We start from the raw sequence: 13,864 nt of genomic DNA, 5'->3' as shown, positions 1-13,864 counted from the left end.
ACACTGACCAGACAGAGCCTTTCACTGGTTTTGTGACTCTTGAGTCTATGGCAAACCTATGGTTACCATTGATGATAACACAGTTCCAACATGAACACTAGTTAATATTTTCATTTATCTTAAAGATAAGAATGAAACAATAAAGATGTACATATGTGCCAATGATATGAGTGACCTGAATTTGATTAATATTTTGAAAACTGGTTGAATATTTCCTCAAATATTTTGTTGCTATTTACAATGTACTAGCTATACACATGAACACTTTTAAGTTTAATTTGAATTATTTAAAATCTGCATTTTCTTCATCACTTTCTTCAGTCTAGATAATCAACAAAACAATAAATCCAACCCTGATTTGTAGCAGTAGCCGGTTTCCATGGCTGACTTCGTTTCCAATGTGACATCGCTGAACACGGGGTTGGAAACGGACGTGCAGTAGCTATCACCAGAGAGAGTGTAGACCATGCAGACGTTATAGGCGTGAACAACCTCAAGAGCACAGATAACAGTAAAATGTGGTAACATAATTAGGAAGTGATAAGTTTGGAGTATTTATTGCTTTCATTTTTAATACAATTTATTTAATTGCAGATGAACATAATTTAATTCTTATTAGTGATGATGTTTAACAATCTACTCACAAGAGCTCTGAAAATCTAAAAGTTGGCTCTTACAGGCTGCTTCTAGCAAACCACTGAACGTGGGGCTCTTGTTGGGTGGACATTTGCCCCACCAGGTGGAGAGGGCCTGTCTGCAGAACCAAGGCTGCTCCCCAGGGAAAGCACTGCTGAGAGAGACCAGCAGAGGGGACTGTGCCTAGGGATGATCTCAATCTTCTTTTTTGCTCCAGATGGACCACTCGCCAGTCCTGAGATGTGGAGGGCTCTGTTTATAATACTATTACTTCCGTTTCTTAAATGCTGCACACTGAAGGTTGTGCCTCCATTTTACAGGTACAGTATTTTGGTTATTAAATGATACCTCATTTATCCTCAGAACAATCCAAAAGATGTCTGGAGACCTGTTTATTTCGTTGACATTTTTCCGATAAACTGTGAGAAGGTAAGTGATTTGCTCCAGGTGGGATTCAAGCCCAGCTCTGTCTGACTGCAAGGCAACTTCCTCAGCCTACGTTCCCAGCAAATGCAGGCTTACTTAGCAGTACATGGACCAGCATCTATAACACGCCTAAGCCTTAGGTCAGAGAAAAATCTGTTTACTGGCTTCCTCTCTACTTCTCAGCTCCCTCTTCAGTCTGCCAGGATGCCTTGAGCCCTCTTTTCTGCGTCTCTCAGGGGCTTCACCACTTAGTCCTTGTGTTCTCTCAAACCTAGAGATGTTAACAGCTTGGGGAAATAAAGAGTGGCTCCTCCCCACTGAAAGAGAGCCAGTTCCAACCTTCTCTCACAGACGAGCACGCTGGGCGTGAAGACCCCAGGCCCCAGGCACGGAGGCGCCTGGAGCCAGTCTCACTGGCCTGCTTTCTAACTGACGCTCGTTCCCCCGGCTGACTGCTGGTAGAAAAATAACTTGAAAATACCATTGTGCCTCCACGGATGAATTCTTCAAATGCCAGAAGGAGGTTATACTTTGGCCATTATTAATGCCCCATGACTCAAAGTTTACGGGGAATGATAATCACCCGAAGAAAGGTGGTTTTATCAACCTTTCTGTCAACACCCACAAAAAACGTGACTGAATTTTAAAAGAATTATCCTGAGTAAGAGAAGGCAGGAAAATAGGAGTATACTCTGAATGATTCCATTCATATACCATTTTAGAAAGTGCAAACTAATCTATGATGACAGGAAGCAGATCAGTGGTTGCCTATGGACTGAGAAGGAGGGATGGATTGTGAAGGGGAATAAGGAACATTCTGGGGCCAGAAGATATGTTCATGACTTGATTGTGGTGATTTTTAACATTAAATATGTCAAAACAAGTCAAATTCTACATTTCATGCCTGAATGGTGTGTCTCAGTGGTTGAGCATCGACCCCATGCACTAAGATGTCACCGGTTTGATTCCCGGTCGGGGCACATGCCCGGGTTGTGGGCCCAAATCCCCAGTGGGGGCATGCAGGAGGTGGCCAGTCGATGTTCCCTCTCATCAATGTTTCCATCTCTCTCTCCCTTCCTCTGTCTCTCTAATATATCAATAAAGAAAAAAGAATTAAAAAAAAATTCTACATTTCATTTTTTACAAATTATTTATTTATTTTTAAAATAAATTTTTAATCTTTCAATTATAGTTGACATGCAATATTGTATTAATTTCAGGTGTACAACATAATGATTAGATATTTATATAACTTATGAATTGATTACTCCAGTAACTCTAGTACCTCTCTGACACCATACATAGTTATTACTATAATAGTGACTCTATTCCCTATGCTCAAATTCCACATTCTAAATATGTGGAGTTTACTGTTTGTCAGTTATATCTCAAGATAGCTTTTTTTTTTTTTTTTTTTCTTCAACAAGTTACCTCATACTTATTCCCTGGACATTTTATGTGGGTGTATGTCTTTTCTTCCGTTTTTATTATTATTATTTTTTTAAATCCTCATCTGAGGATATTTTTTCATTTATCTTCAGATAGAGAGGGAGGGAGAGAGAGAGATCGACTAGTTGCCTCCCACATGACCCCAACCAGGGCCGGGACTGAACTGCAACTGAGGTACGTATGTGCTGTTGACCAGAATCAAACCTGAGACTCTTTGATCTGAGGGCCGATACTCCAACCGCTGAGCCAAACTGGCCAGGGCCAGACTTTTGGTTTTTAATGATCTATTTAAACAACTGACAGTGAACATTAAATAGAAACATCAGAGTCAGTATTAACATGAAATATTAGTAGATGAAAAGAAAAAAAACAAAAAACAATCCTGTACATCACTAAAGAATCATAAAGTCTATAGCCTTTCCCCATGCTTCTACTTACAAGTCAAAGTATATAGTGTAGAAGCCAATGAATATATAATGTTTCTCATTATATATATTTTCTCACTGACCTGTATTTTTAAAGATCTTTTCCAAAGTTCTACATAGTCCTTGAAGTTATCAGTGTTAAAAAAATTCTACTGGTAGGCATATGTGCAATAAAAATACACCCATTTGCTTTGCAATGGACATGTATAAGAAGGTTGCAGCAGTTTTATTCATAGTAGCCCCAAGCTGGCAACTCCCCTACAGCCCATCAATAGTAGAATAGATAAATTATGATGTATTGTCACAATACAATACTATACAGCAAAAGGAATAAATGAGCTATAATTACACTCAACAATGTGGATGATTAAAAAATTTTTATTAAATGTATTGGGGTGACATTGGTTAATAAAAGTAGATAGATTTCAAGCATACAGTTCTATAATACATCATCTGTATACTGCATTGTAAATTGTGAATTTGTCAATTCTAATGGAATTTTGCTTACTGTTACAATAACATACCATGATCTGCCAGCTCATTTATTCATATCTAAATATTTGGATCATTTAGATTTACTAGTAAGAATACATATTTTAAGCCATTGTTATAAACTTATTTTTGCATTATCCCCTGGCCCTATATAATTGATATGCCAATGTGTTGTAGGGAAATGACACCGAACAACACGTCAGAAGCACTGAGTTGGGCCTTGACTTGCCACTAACTGACCAAGGACCATCTAGAAATCACTTAATTTATCTGAGACATTAAAAAAATGTGAGCAATAGAAATAATTGTACCTGTTCTAGTAATCTCACAAGGTGCTATTGAGAATAATAATAAATTTATAATTATGATTATTTTCCGTGAATTCTTTTGGCCATGTGTTCATTGGATTCTCTATAGATCCTATTTTGTATAGGTCTATATTCATACCAAGCAGATTCTGAAGCAAAAATGTGTCCTGATCACATTAATTATGAATAACTTTTCTCATTCCTTCAAATTCTTTATCTACATTATGTCTTTTGTATTGTGCAGGTGATATAGTTTTAGTAATCAAATAGGCTTACCTTGTTATTTAAAATGTCCTCTGCTTGAAAAATAATTAGAAACTTATTTTAAGTAGTTTCAAGTGTTTAACTTGGTAGTATATTTGGAATTTATTGTGGTGTATGATGTAAAGTGTGGATAGAAATTAAAAATTTTAATTGTACACTAAAAATTTCCCCACAGCACTGAATAATTAACAAATCAATTTATTTTGCAGCCTGCAGGATCTGGGCACTGAACAGGAGCTAAAGAAACATATGCAGGGACACCACCTCTGACCTTGGGGCGTTTACACTGTAGGGAGGGAGAGGGGCAGGCAAAACCCATTAGAGATATGATGTAATTTCACTGGGTTTTACTTTCTCTGCCTCCTGGATGACCTCTAGGGCGTGCAAGAGTCATTTTACCATGTTCGTGTCCACGTGCCCACCAAGCTCTGGGAGGTTTTCTATGCTAATTAACATCACACCTCTAGCCACCGGACTCAGCCTTTCCTTCGACACAGCCTATTCTTCCTTTGAGTTATACCCAGGAGCCGGGCAGTTCGACCTGTCGGCTCCTATAAAACAATTGTTTTGTTTTGTTGTTGTTATTTCCCCTGGAAATCCAGGGTTCTGCCCACGTGGCAGCGGAGAGAGGACTTTCTTACTCTGCTTCCTCTCCAGCTTGTCTCCTTCTGTGAGCACGGGGCATTTACTTCTCATCGAGGCTGCAACTAGGAACATGTGAGATAGCGAGTTGCTATTAATTTTCCTTTCACACTGGTGGGAAGTAGTATGGTGCAGTGGGTTAACAGGATGGTTAAGAGGCCAGGCTTGAAGACAGAGCACCTGGGCTCACAATCCTCACGATGTCTCCTACCAGGCTTGCGACCCCCCCGTGCTAGTTTCTTATCTGTGCCTCTGTTTCATTTGTTCGGTGGGAATGATTTAAACACATACTGTAGTGCTTGGCACATAAGTACTCAATAAATATTTGTTGAATTGAATGACATTCAGTTTTACTCTATTAAAATGAAATGATTAAATGAGAAAATGCATGTACTTAGAATAGTGTCTAGCACCTGGTAAGAATACACATAGCCTTTGCTGTAACAATTTTCCTAGTGAAATTCTGTTTTTCTAATATCTAGCTTTTCAAAGTCAAAAGCCAGGAAGAAGTGAGCATGGTGAGGGGCATTGGTGCAATGACAGCAAGACAGTGAGAGTAAATACGAGGTGGGGGAAGGGGGCTTCGCTAATGCTTCGGAAATACCCCTTATGCAGCGTTCTCTTACCTAGTTTATTTAATTCTGGCCTTTTCTCTCCCTGCTGCATCTACCCCCCCCCCCCAACAGAGACATAATTGACATATAACGTTATGCTAGTTTCAGAATACAACGAAATAATTTGATATTTGTATATATTGTGAAATGATCAGCACAGTAAGTCGAAGTAACATTGTCACCACACATAGTTACAATTTTGATTTGTGATGAATTCCCAGAGCATCTTGTACACCAATTGCATACAGAGTCCATCTCCTAAAATACCACGTCAGTTCTTTACTCAAAACCCGTTTCATTGCTACAGAATAAGCCCAAACTCATTAAGTCGGCCTCATGAGTCCTCGATTGTGCCTCCAATGCTATCTCCCATTTCTTTTTGCTGAGTCTGAATTATCTACTTTCTGTCATGTATCATAAGCTTTTCTATTATTCTGATCTTCCTTTCTTTCTAGTTCTCCCACCTAGAAAGCCTCCCTCCTTCTCCCCACCGAGGGCACCAATCAAGGGGGCAAATAGAGACTGAAATCCAGCCCATAATCATCTCACCAGCTGGTGTCCTTTCCTTGGTCCTATGACTGTCCAAAGGAGACGTCTTCTTCCAGTTCTCACAAAGATGCCAAAGTAGCTAGTGTCCCCTCTGGTGAGGCAATGCCATGAGTTCAAGTGTAGCTGTTATTTTTATTTTCACAGTGAGGCAGAGCTCAGGAGAGAAAGGATATGGTGGCACTAGAAGAAGACGTAGAAGGTGCTTCACCAAGTCATGGAGATCTGTGATCTGAAGACTATGATGGGTGATATAGGACACAGGCGAAGGAAGAAAGAGAAAACATGGTAAATATAGTTGACCCTTGAACAATGAGAGGGTTAGGGGTGCTGACCCCCTCATGCAGTTAAAAATCCATGTAAAACTTTTGATTCCCCCAAAACTTAACATTTTGTACATTATATGTATTAGGTATTGTATTCTTATAAAGTACGCTAGAGAAAAGAAAATGTTATTAAGAAAATCACAAGGAAGATAAAACATATTTATAGTATTTAAAAATACTGTAAAAATAATGTAACAGTGGACCCACAGTTCAAAACTGTGTTGTTCAAGGCCACACAAGGAGTGTAGGGGGAAGGATATATGAGGACATGGGGTTACGAGGGGAAATGATGAGAGTCGGGTGGAGAACCTTTTTTCTGCCAAGGGCCATTTGGATATTTATAACATTGTTCTCGGGCCGTACAAAATTATCAACTTAACAATTAGCCTGCTATATTTGGTCAGGCTCATTTGGTGAGGCGTGTGATGTGAGCTGGTATGGATTTCGAGGGCTGGGCTGGATGCTCCCACCCCTGCTAGTGTAGATGAGCATGAGTCAGATAGGAAAGGATAAAAAAGGCTGGCTAAGGGCTTTAGACCTTCACCCGAGGGCAAAGAGGGACTTAGAAGGGTGACATAAATCTATTTTCTAAGAGCTTTAGTAACAGTGCAGGGTGAAGAATGAATTGACGTGGAGCTTGGAGATGAGATTGAGAGGAATATGGCAGGAAAATACAGGTGCAGAGAGACAAGTTAGAGGACTCCTGCAGAAATCTGAGTGGAAGATGAGGTTCTGGCACTGATTATTACTGTGCCACAACCTCGTCTATCCTGAAGATTCAGATTTTGAACTTGCTTCTTTTTAAATACATTTTTTGGTGCGCCACAGAATTTTATTTTTAATTTGTTTTCCTTTATTGATTTTAGAGAAAAGGGAAGAGGGAGAGAGAGATAGAAACATCGATGAGAGGGGACATCGATTGGCCGCCTCCTGCATGCCCCCCACTGGGGATTTGGCCCATAATCTGGGCATGGGTCCTGACCAGGAATCGAACCGATGACCGCTTGGTGCATGGGTTGAAGCTCAACCACTGAGCCACACCAGCTGAACTGAACTTGCTTCTAAGTACAGGAAATGAGGGGAATAATAATTCTCAACCCTGACTGCACAGGAGGGGCCTTGTCCTTGAGCAGTGCCAACAGTGATAGTGAGAAGTAGATACTTTTAATTATTTTTTTTATTTTACGTTTTTTTAAACTTATCTTTATTGTTGAAAGTATTACAGATGTCTCTACTTTTCCCCCTATTCACCCCCTCCTCCTGCTCCTGACCCCTCCTGCCTTCCCCACACTATTGTCTGTGTTCCTTGGTTACACATATATGCATATAAGTTCTTTTGTTTATTTCTTTCCACCCCCTCCCCCTTCCCTTTGAGGTTTGTCAGTCTAACAACCAATTTGTACTTCTTAATCCCTTCACATTTTTCATCCATCTCCCCGACCCCCTCCCATCTGGCAACCAACAAAACGTTCTCTGTATCTGAGCCTGTTTCTGTTCTGCTTGTTCATTTTTGTTTGTAGGTTCAGTTGTTGATAGATATGTATTTATTGCCATTTTATTGTTCATATTTTTTATCTTCTTTTTCTTCAAGAAGACCCTTCAACATTTCAGATAATACTGGTTTGGTGGTCATGAACTCCTTTAGCTTTTTCTTATCTGGGAAACTCTTCATATGTCCATCGATTCTAAAAGATAGCTTTGCAGGATAGAGTCATCTCGGTTGTAGATTCTTGCTTTTCATCACTTTGAGAAGTAGATACTTTAAAGAAATATATGGGAGGTCGGATGAGCTGCACTGGAGCTGAGGATAGTAGAGAAGCGATGACGTTACTGATGGAGGCCACTGGGTGGATGGAGGAGGCGCAGGGAGTGTGGGCTGGCTGTACACCGTGCACGTGGGCTGGAGGTGCTGGGCTGCCGCACACAGAGCTGCTCAGCACACAGGTGTGTGTCTACAGTTGCAGGAAAGGGATCTGAGTTTTGGAATTCAGAGATTTGTGGGTTTCTGTGTATTTGCTTCTCCCCTATCAGGATTAAGGCCAGCAACCCCTGTTTTCAAGCACATTGCTATCTATGCAAGAGAACACATCGGTATTTATAGCAGCAAATGGGATAAAGAAAGAGGACAGACAGCTTCATGACAATTCAGGTCAGGCTTTTCTGGTGAGTACGTCTGTGACAAATTTATGAAAGAAACGTTTAGGATTTCAAAGTTTTCAACTTCAGAAATGTGGATACAAGACTGTCCACCCAGCCCGGCTGGTGTGGCTCAGTGGTTCAGCGTTGAGCCGTGACCAAGAGTTTGCCAGTTAGATTCCTGGTCAGGGCACATGTGCAGGTTGTGGACCTGATCCCCAGTGCGGGGCGTGCAGGAGGAGGACAATCCATGTTCTCTGTCATTGATGTTTCTATCTCTCTCTCCCTCTCCCTTCCTCTCTCTTTAAAGTCAGTAAAGGAAAAAATATAATAATAAAAGAAAAAGACTGTCCACCTGTACTATCTTATTTAATTCTTATGTCAACCATTTGAGGTAGGCACTATCACTATCCTCTTCTTACAGACATAGAAACACAAGCCCAGATAGGTGAACTAAAATGCTGAAGTCACACAATCAGTGTTGGAAACCAGGCAGCCTGAGGGAGGAGAACGTTTCAAGCAGAGGAGTGATGACAGGGTCACATGTCATAGGCAGGGACAGTGAAATAAAAAATGAAATGGCCTCACCCTGGCCAGTTTGGTTCAGTGGTTAGATTGTCGGCCTGTGGACCAGAGGGTCCTGGGTTCGGTTCCCACTAAGGGCACGTGCCTCGGTTGCAGTTTGTCCCCGGCCCATTTGGAGTTGTGTGGGTGGCAGCCACTCGATGTGTCTCTCTCACATAGATGTTTCTCTCTCTCTCTTCTACTTTTTTTCCCTCCAGCTCTATCTCAAGATAAATGTGCCCTGGCCGGTTTGGCTTAGCAGTTAGAGCATCGGCCGGCGGTCCAGAGACACCCGGGTTCGATTCCTGCTAAGGGCACGTACCTAGTTTGTCCCCGGCCCTGGTTGACCGTGTGGGTGGCAACCACTTGATGTGTCCCTTTCACGTCGGTGTTTCTCTCTCTCTCCCTCACTCCCTCTCTCTCCCTCCCACTCTATCTGAACAGGAAATGGGAAAAAAAAAAAAAAAAGATAAATGCAAAAATGTCCTCGGGTGAGGATTAAAAAAAAAAAAAATGAAATGACCTCACTGGATTTGGCAGTTCAAAAAATGGTCTTTGCAAAGGCAATTGTAGGAAAATAGTGGTGTGGAGGCCAATCTGTGGTGGGTCAAGAAATGTGTACGAGGCAAGGAAGGGGAGACACTACAGACTACTCTTCTGAGAAATTGACACGAAGGAGTGGGAGAGAGGAGCAAAAGCTCGAGTGAACAGCACGTTAAAAAAGCATTGACAAAGCTTAGGAAACGTTGAAGAGAGAGAAACCGGCACAGGCAGTCAAGTGGGGCCCCTCCAGAGGCGCGAGAGCATCGGGTCCGGAGCCCTGGTGAAGCGATGGTGAGGACGTTGCTTTTGCTCACCTAGAAGAAAAGGAAGAGAGAATCAAGGCGGGAAGTCTAAGGATTGACAGCATGACTCCTCTGTGAGTCATGTTCTGAGACTCAGAGGTGAGAGGGTGACGTCTGAGGTGAGAAGAGAGAGGAGATGCTTTGGGAAAGCTACTGTAGAGCATGGAAGGGCAGTTGATGAGGGATGTGTTGAAGGGTTGGGCTGCGTTGAGATGGGCAAGTTGAGTTCAGAGGCCTTGAATTGATGGTGCATCAGTCTTGGAGGTTTTGTGATTCTCTTCTGAGATGCTCAGCGGCTACACGTATGGAGAAACTCACAGTTGGATATATTGGGGTTGGGTCATTGCTGGGCAGGTGTGACCAACCTGGGAGTTGAGGATCTTGGCACAGTATCTAAATCTCAGAGATTCCTATAGAGTGCAGCGTTGCTCTAGGTCTGGTGTGTTGCCACAATTTGTAAAACATGCAATGCCTGACTCTGTAATCAGGGGCACTGACCTCTTTTCCCTCAGATTGTTAAATTAAAAAATGACAACAGCCAACACAACAATAACTGTGTGATGTGAATGAATAAAAATTATACAATTTTTTAAGAATATAAAAAAATATGATATATTTTTTGACGTGCTGCAGAATGTTTGTAATTAGTTCATATGCACCATGAGATGAAAAAGGTTGAAAATCACCACTCTAGGACAGTGGTTCTCAACTTTGATGCACACTGAAATCACCTGAAGCGCTTTAAAACTACTGATGTCTAAGTCTTGTGCTCAAAATTCTGATTTACTTGGTCTGGGGTCTATGGCCTGGATGTTAGGATTTTTATAACCTCCCCAGGTGATTTTAACGTGCAAGCAGGAAATTATTATTCTCCTAACTTCCTACACCTAAAGCAAGTTCACACCCTGCATCAGTCAGGATAGACTAGGTTAATGTACAGTAACCAATAAGGCCAGCGTCTCAGTGCCTTGACACAACAGAAGGGTGTTTTCTCTTCTGTAATGTCGACGGCAGGTCTCGGGAACTCGGCTGCACAGCCGTTCTCCTTGTGTTGTTCAGCACTCCGGAGCCACTGAGGCACAGCAAGAGGAGCACCGAGAGCTGGGCCTGGCTCTCACCGGCTTTCCACACCACCTGCCTCCACATTTCATGAACCAGAACTAGTTTATGGCCAGAGCTCATGTCAAGGAGGTAGAAAAGGCAACTGGATATTGGTGAACGTTCGTAATGTCCACCGCCTAGAGCTTTTACTGTAAATGAGAGTAGAAGGGGACAAAAGAGTTTATTTACTTTACAGACACTTCTGTGGTGTTCGTTACATGCCAGGTGTTGTTTTAATGGCTTTCAAATAGGAGCTCATTGAATCCCCATAACAGCCCTATTAAGTAGATAATTTTATCCCTGTTTTATAGAGGGGGGAATTGAGGCTAAATAACTTGCCCTAGGTCATAGAGTTAGTAAGTGGCAGATGCAAGATTAAATTCCAGGCAGTCTGGGTCCAGAGTCCAAGCACTGAACCTCTCTCTCTATACTCCTGCATCTTTATTCTGCTTTCGCTCAACTTAGATTCAGGGAGGGGAGCAGAGCGGAGGAAGGAGGAAGATTATAAGCGTAAGTGTGGGCCGTTGTGCATGCAAAGGAATTGAGTAATGCCTGGGTACTTCACTGCTGGGGCTGGGCCGGGCTCCGGGGGAGGCAGAGAGTGAGACTTGGGGAATGTTCTGAACTGATACTACTGCTAATGAGACCAGCCCTGGAGGCCAGGATGGAGAGCAACTTTTTCTTTCTTCCTTCCTCCCATTTCTCCTCCATCAGTGCCGCCCAAAGCATCCAAAGATTGTACCTTAGACCTTTGCTGAGGTTAGCTCAGAAACAGAGCAGGGACAGCAAGAAAAACCATCCCCCTAGAGAGTTGTGGGTTGGCCATTTTCACATAAGGGATTAAACATTGTCAGACTGGACCTATTTCTAATGCTTTTCTGAGAGTTTACACATAATTACAGCTACTGACAAATAAGCTGTATTTAAAAACTCTCTACGGAGGGGTGCTTGATAAAATAATCCTTCCGCAAACCAACAGTAATTACAAACCATCACTGCCTAATATCTCAGTTTTCTGTCTTCACTTTTGTATTAGTTGCTGTTAAACTGGAACGCACTTGCAGCTCAGCTAGCTTTCATTCACTTCATGCCTGTGACTTGGGGGTCAGTGAACACCTCTGGTTCTCACAGATGACACCACTCTAATTACAGTACCTCAAGCGAGGAGAAAAGGACAAATGATTCTGTTTTAAAAGGCAAGGCTTTGCAATGAAACAAACAAAAAGAAACCCTCTGTGTGACATCGAAGCTTTTAGATTCCTGTCTTTCTCTCACCTGGTAAATCTTGTGGTTTGGTTACAACATATGGATTCTGTCTGCAAAATGCTTTAAAAAACATTTTGCTTTTCTTTATTGATTTGAGAGAGAGAGGAAGGAAGAGGGAGGGAGAGAGAGATAGAACATCAATTGGCCACTTCCTGCATGCCCCTCACTTGGGGATTAGGCCCACAACCCGGGCATGTGCCCTGACTGGGAATTGAACTGGCGACTTCTTGGTGCATAGGTCGACGCTCAACCACTGAGCCACACTGGCTAAGCTGCAAAATGCTTTTGAAATGCTGTATTGGCACCTTTCTGCAATCTGCCAGCATATGCCTTAGGGTCAGTAAGTTCATACACATTGCCGCTCTATGTTCTTAAACTTATTTTGATTATGAGCTGTTGCAAGTTGTCAGGGTTTCTCTTCTCTCGTGCTACAAAATGAATGATGGCAATAGAGATCGCTGGATGTTGCTGGTTATTACTACACTAAGCCAAAATCAGATTGTTTTCTATTATTTACAAGGAGCCCTGGCTACAGGGTCAGGAGACCTGATTCTAGTCTCTTTGCAGCCTTACAAGCACCATGTCATCTTGGAGTAGACATTTCATCTCTCTGAGTCTCTGTTTCTTCCTCTTGGGAATGAAAATTTAAAACAGAGGATTAAGAAAAGTGTGTAAACCAAGGATTTAATTCTTTATAACTATAATTTTGTACAATAATTAAAATAATTTTAAAGTTATAATGCTATGTAGTTCTTAGGGACAAAGAAGAAAGGATACATGTCATTTTAATTAAATTTGCAAATGGAAATGAACGGGAAGTCCTCTGTGTGACTGTCTCAATAGAGTCCAAAGAGTTTCCTCTTTGGGAAGTGTGAGCTAATATACCCACATTGAAGTGATTTAGAACAGAGATATTTATACTAGATGGGACACACTGGGAAGCCGACATCTTATATCCATACCCAGAGGCAAAAGTGGGCAGCTGATGAGGTGTAAAACAACATAAACATTTGAAATCTTTCCTATTAACATTGATGATGGATTTATCAGATTACGTTAGAAGCCTAGGATAGCAATGTATGAATTATCTATGTGTATATTTTTAAAAGATTAGCCTCCCAGTTCACCCGCCGCCCCCCCCCCCCCGCCGTGAATGGCTGATTAGTCTAGGACAGCGATGTTCAACCTTTTTCATCGCATGGTACACATAAACGAATTACTAAAATTCTGCGGCACACCAAAAAAATGTATTTTTTGCAGATCTGAGAAACAATAGGTATAATTTTGATTCATTCATAACAGATGGCTATTGTTGTGTTGCTGCTGTCATTTTTTAATTTGGCAATCTAAGGGAAAAGAGGTCAGTGCCCCTGACTAAATAGTCGGCATTGCATGTTTTAAAAATTCTTGTGGCGCACCAGTGTGCTATGGCACACCAGTTGAAAATTGCTGCTCTAGGACCATGATTTGTCTGTACACTAGCCCAGTCGCTGCGATCACAGGTTATACAAAACTCACCCGAGGTTTTAATTTGCATTTCTCTGATGATAGTGATTTTGAGCATCTTTTCATATATCTATTGGCCATCTGTATGTCCTCTTTGGAGACTGGGTGAGGTTGATGGAGGGATTGAGCAAAACAGAAGAGAGAGAGAGAGAGAGAGAGAGAGAGAGAGAGAGAGAGAGAAACTCATGGACCTGACAACAGTGTGGTGATTGCTAGGAAGGAGAGGAGGTGGAGGGAGGTGGAGGAGGGTGGAGGGGGAATAACTGGTGATGGACAGAGACTTGATTTGGGGTGGTGAACACACAATACAGTGAACAG

This window comes from Molossus molossus, unplaced genomic scaffold (assembly GCF_014108415.1).
Source record: "Molossus molossus isolate mMolMol1 unplaced genomic scaffold, mMolMol1.p scaffold_m16_p_1, whole genome shotgun sequence".
Lineage (NCBI taxonomy): Eukaryota > Metazoa > Chordata > Mammalia > Chiroptera > Molossidae > Molossus > Molossus molossus.
The sequence above is the reverse complement of the archived record's forward strand: the minus strand, read 5'-3'. Positions refer to the sequence as shown.